A 6,557-nucleotide genomic window follows, 5' to 3' on the forward strand; every position below is an offset into this window, starting at 1 on the left:
AATGTCAATGTAATCAGGCAGCCAGTAGTCAAGGATGCCAAGCAGCTCTATGCAACCTTCCTGTTAGATGAGAAGCCCATTAGATTTCAGCTGGATTGTGGAGCAAGCTGCAATGTGATTCCAAGTGCTCTGCTGAACAAACAGGTATCCTTTGAGTCAACGGACAAGGTACTGGTGATGTACAACAAAAGTGTTCTGAAACCTATGGGGACATGTAAGCTCAAAATACGGAACTCATGTAACAGGAAAAGTTACAGAGCTGAATTTACCGTGCTGCATGGTGGGAACCATGTACCAATCCTGAGAGGAAAAGCAGTGCAGGCAATGGACTTAATAAAAGTACAGTCTCAGAACATTATGTCTGTTGAGGTTTCACAGGATATACCAAATCCCAAACTAAATGCAGAGCGCAATTTGGACTTTCAAAAAATAAAAATGGAGTATGCTGATTTATTTGAAGGTGATGGGTGTTTTGAAGGTAAATACAGGCTAGAAATTGATAAAACTGTGCAGCCTACCAGATTACCTACAAGAAGAGTGCCTGTAGCTTTAATGCAACCACTGAAAGTAGAGCTACAAGACTTACAGAAAAGAGGCATGATAGCACCAGTCCAGAAGAGCACAGATTGGATCAGCAGTTTGGTCATAGTGCAGAAACCATCAGGCAAGTTAAGAATATGCATTGATCCGAAGCCACTCAACAAGGCGCTGAAAATAAATCATTACCCGATGCCAACATTGGATGATATTCTCCCAGATCTATCAAAGGCTAAAATATTTTCTGTATGTGATGTCAAAAATGGATTCTGGCATGTGGAACTGACTGAAGAATCAAGTTTATTGACAACATTTTCTTCACCATTTGGACGCTATAAATGGCTGGGACTGCCCATGGGACTAAAACCTGCTCCGGAGATGTTCCAGCAGAAATTGATGCAGGCTTTGGAAGGACTTCCTGGAGTAAAAACAATAGCAGATAATATCCTTATAGTGGGAGAAGGCGAAGATATGGAATCTGCAATCAAGGATCATGATCAGAAGATGATACAATTTTTGGACCGGTGTAGAGCAAAACAAATAAAGCTGAACTTGGACAAATTCAAACTGAAAATGACAGAAGTTGCATATATTGGACATCTTCTGACCTCAAATGGTGTAAAAGTGGATCCAGAAAAGGTGAGAGCAATTCAAGATTTGCCAACCCCAACTGATGTGTGTGGAGTACAACGATTTCTGGGCATGGTAAATTATCTCTTCAAATTTTGCAAGCATCTGTCAGATATGTGTGAGCCACTGAGACAGCTAACCCACAAAGATGTGCTCTGGGAATGGACAGAAAACCAGGAAACTGCTTTCCGGTCAGTAAAGAAGGCTATTGCAGATGCAGCAACCCTGAAGTATTTCGACCCAGATCGAGAAGTGGTGGTACAATGTGATGCTTCAGAAAAAGGCCTTGGAGCTACACTAATGCAGAACAAACAGCCAATCACGTTTGCAAGCAGAGCCCTAACAACAACAGAGCAGGGATATGCTCAGATTGAGAAGGAGCTACTGCCTGTGGTATTTGGGATGGAGAAGTTTCACCAGTACACCTATGGTCGAGGACTAACAGTGCAGTCTGATCACAAGCCATTGGAGAGCATTACAAAGAAACCACTACTAAATGCCCCAAAGAGACTACAGCGCATGCTGTTACGACTTCAGAAATACGATTTTGACATCTGTTACTGTCCAGGAAGAGACTTACTGATTGCAGATACTGTAAGCAGAGCATACCTACCTGTCACAAATGATGAGGAGAATGAAATTGAAACCATCAATATGTGTGACTATCTGGCAGTGTCAAAAGACAAGTTGAAGCAAATACAGACTTATACAGACAAGGATAAAATTCTCCAGATCTTAAAGACTGTCATCTTGCAGGGCTGGCCAAAATACAAGCAGCATGTGCCAAGGGACGTTTCTCCATTCTTCCACATAAGAGATGAACTGTCAGTGCAGCAAGGAATCATCTTTAAAAGGAGACAGAGCTGTTATACCAGAAGCACTCAGAAGAGAGATACTGGAAACACTGCACTCTTCTCGCTTAGGCAGGGAAGGATGTCTACGGCGAGCAAGAGAATCTATTTATTGGCCAGGAATGAATGACCACATTAAAAACTATATAGCACAATGTGAAATGTGCATCCTGTATTGATAAGCAACAAAAGGAGACATTGCAACCTCATGAAATTCCACAGAGGCCTTGGTCAAAAATTGGAACAGATGTGTTCACATGGAATGACAAAGAATACCTGATTACAGTGGACTATTTATCTAACTTTTGAAAGATTGATTTGTTACAGGACACAAGAGCGAGAACAGTGATTAAAAAACTCAAGGCCCATTTTGCCAGGTATGGGATTTCAGATATTGTGTTCTCTGACAATGCTGCTCAGTTTACTTCAGAAGAGTTTAAAACTTTCAGCAAGAGATGGGAATTTGAACACCAGACGTTTTCTCTAAGATATCCACAGAGTAATGGCAACGCAGAGTCGGCAGTAAAAACGGCCAAAAGACTCCTAAAAAATGCAAAATAGGCAGGTACTGATGTATATCTGTCTATACTGGATCATAGAAACACACCCACCCAAGGCAAAGACAGCAGTCCGGCACAGAGGCTCATGAGTAGACGTACAAAGACACTCATACCAACCGCTAGTCATCTGTTAAAACCAAAGTTGGTGGGAAACATGAAAGCTCAACTAAAGAAAAATCAAGATAGGCAAGCTTTCTATTACAATAAATCTGCAAAGGATCTGCCAGATCTCCAGAGGAATGACAACATACGGCTGCAGCCAAGCAGCAAATACGACAAACACTGGCAAAAGGCAAAGGTTGTCCAGAAACTAGGAACTCGGACCTACGAAATTGTAACAGAAGACGGAAGAAGCCTAAGGAGAAATAGGAGATATTTGAGGAAAACACAAGAACAAGATGATTCATGGCCTTTTGAACAGTATCCTGATACCCAAGATAACGAGGCAGCAAGTCCAAGCCAAGTACCAACAGTGACTGCTGACCATCAGGGTGAGACTGTTACCCAGAGACAGGCAATATCAGAAGGCACATTACCAGAATCAGAACAACTACCAGAGGTGGACATTGACTCTTCTTATGTTACTAGGGCCGGCAGAATGACCAGAAAGCCTGCGCACCTCAAGTATTATATCTAACTGTATATATTGTAATTATCTTTTACTTGGTCAGATTAACTGTTGTGTTTATTAAGTTTGATTGTTCTTCTTGTTTAAAGAGAAAGAATGTAGCAATATGTATATGTTGTATGGCCTCTAGGGGTCTCACTTCTTGTATGTATTCACCACAAGCAAGTGGGAACTCGCTGGTACTGCAGACAGAGTGCAGGCAGCACAGAGAGATGTAATGGCTGACAACACCGCCTAATAAAGAGCCTGAAGATCTCCACTGAGTGTGATTACTGAGAGACACAGCAAACAGAACAGGCCTGGAGTCTGTCTGGAGTACAGATGCTCCGTGAGGCTGCAGTATTGGACAGGGACGGAACCAGACCCGCAGGATGCCTGGACAGGTGAGGGAACCAGTGAGTGGGGAGGAGAGCAGGAGAGCGCGAGGATGCCATTATGGGTATTACATCCAATTCCAGTGGGGAGGATAAACAAAAAAAAAAAAAAAAAAAAATCACAAAACAAAGTCCTGGCCTTTCCAGCCACAAGGGGCTTCACTCATCCCTCACTGTCAGATAACGTTTTCACACAGGCCTTTTACGGTCAACTGGGCAGCACTCTAGGGCCCAAGCAAGGCTCTTCCGCCTCCAACTTTCAGTAACATGTGGGAAACTCCGGAGCCAATCCCTTATTCCCGGTCTTGAACCAACAAACTGCACAGCAAACTGGACATTTCAGGCCTTCTTCTTTTTGGCAGCCAACTTCTTTCTCCAGGCCTCAAATTCATCACACTTCAGGCCCTCCAACCACTCCCGGGCCAGCACATCAGCCTATTGTCGCTCCTGTACTTCAGTCATTTTTGAAATCTTGGAGGGTCTGAGATGAATCCCGGCTGCTTGGAGGTGGAGGGTCACAGTCATCTGCCTCCACCAGGGCTCAATAACAGATGACTTTGTAGGGGGCATCAGTGGGCTATCTCAATGAACCGGGTGCATGGGGTCCAGTGGTATTCCCCTCCCTCAGGAGTACTGAGGTAATGGTCATGCTGGTGGTGAGATGCCTGACCGAGGCCAGGGTGCAGTCAGACCTACCTCCTCTGGGTCCAAATCTTCCTCCTCCAACACCGCGTTGCGACCTTCAGAGTGGGCATATCCTGGAAATCCACCATGGCCTTCTTCTCCTCATCAGGTACTCAGCCAGGCATGGGGACAGCCCCCACTCACTCCACCTCTCACAAAATGGCACCAGCCGGCTCGATGACGTGTACTTCCTGTATCCTAGGGCCCGCCTCTTTCAGCACCAGTGCCCTGCCACGTCACTCGTCCATCTCGACCACAGTCATGCCTCTCAATCATTCTGGAGCTCACTCACCAGCAGGGGTCTCTTCAGCTGCCGCGCCCCTCGCTCATGGGCACCTCCTCCCCTGGATGGGATCTTCCTATTCCACTGGACTCTTCTTTAGTAGTATCCACCTCACTCAGGCTGGACCTTCTCTTCAACACCTTCCCTTTTCATTGCCGCCACTTTTCAAGACTGGGCATATTTTTGCACCCTTGGGCGCCGTCTCCACTCACGAAAAGGCAGGCTTATCTCTCCTCAGGTCACCCGCCGCCATCTTGGGATCTACGCTACAGTCCGCCATCTTGAACCTCATTAACATTTTTGAACACGGCGCCACATCTTCTGCACTGGGGGTCAGATTGTCCCCAACTTCTTGCATTATAAGTTCATCCTGCCGACTATGCTAAATGTTGTGGGGATGGCAGAGGGGCGTAGTTGTGGGCAGAGGCAAGCCCCTGTTTCCAGGCAGTGACTCTCTTCTGTGCTGTACTCCTACAACCTCCACAGTGCAACCAGGGACGCCGCAGCTTCTACTCTTTAGGACAAATTCAGACACGAAATCCAGGATAACGTTTAACACTTCTTTACTGAATAACTCACACAGTTGCTGTGGAACACATCCTCTGCTGACACATAGCTTAAATGTTACAGGCATGTTATGGTTTGGTTTCTTTACATGTTGTCCTGCACATCTCTCCAGCTTCTATAGGACTTTCTATTTTTCCTGGCAAAACCACAGTGCGAGCTAGTAAATTCTTGAAGTCCCACATGGATCTAAAGTCGTCCCCTCCCACAGGGATTTGATACACCTCCAGACGGAATTCCTTCACCACTATCTCTGTGCCGACCCGTTCACCCAGGTCTAGGTTAACTCACGCCTAGACCAGTCCTATTGGAGTCAGTTGCTTCCCGGAAATTCCATTAGAATCAAGTCCCACAACTTCAGGGTTGGTCCGTGCCTATTTTTGCACCCGGCTACTGAAGCGTTTCCTGAGGTGACCCTGAGGGTCTCGCTAAATTACTCTGAGCTTCTATAACTATACCTTCCTCAGATACAGCTTCTTCTCTCTACTCATTGATGTCCCTATCTGACTAATCCCAGCTGTCAACTCACTGTTTCTGGGCAGATTTAACCTTTAACTGTTCAGCCCTGTTTTTCATCCCAACACTAAGCTAAGGGACCAGGAAGCAGTGACACGTAGTGGTGAATCCGAAAAACACACATATATCAACATTTCCCATACATAAATACACAAAATTACCATGATGTCTTCAGGAGGGTTGCAGGCACTAGTCACCCTACTACATTCCTCCCCTCTTTAAACATGGTTGTCCCCAACCATGCAAACACCTGTAAAACATAAAAGCACGTCATTCATTCAATGCAACCTTAAATTACTATAACAATCCTTTGCTTCTCTGGCATCCCAATGTCTTCTTTCATCCATACTGGAGGTACACAACAGTTCTAATTACCATAAAACAATGGCTTGAGAGCCAATCGTAGTAACCCTAAAATTCCGAGGGCACAGTCTCTATACCACAGAGTGGTATTGTCCATATCTCCCACTGGCTGCACCAATGGGGGTAAAAACCTTGAAACAAAGAAAAACTTCCAATCACTCCTGGAGGCACATTACTTTTAACACAACGTCCCGCTTCCCCTTCCAACCTCCCTTTTCCTAGTGGTGCCTGAAAACAGTACATCTGAGAGCACACACATATCAATAACATTTCCCATACATAAATATACAAAATAACCATGATGTCTTCAGGGGGGTTGCAGGGCACCGGTCACCTTCCTACATACCTACTGTCTATATGTTTTATTAGGGAAGGTGGACATCATGGACGGGAATCGGCTCGTGACCTAATTGTTTTAGCCATATTAACTGTATAAATTGGAATTGAAGATCACTGAATCATGATAAATCCTGGATGGTATTTACAATTTATTGTAGTTTTTTATATTGAACTTTTTTATGGAATTTTAGTCACAAATTTACCAATATAACAATCCTGGAGCAAAAT

Source organism: Anomaloglossus baeobatrachus, chromosome 7, assembly GCF_048569485.1.
Source record: "Anomaloglossus baeobatrachus isolate aAnoBae1 chromosome 7, aAnoBae1.hap1, whole genome shotgun sequence".
Lineage (NCBI taxonomy): Eukaryota > Metazoa > Chordata > Amphibia > Anura > Aromobatidae > Anomaloglossus > Anomaloglossus baeobatrachus.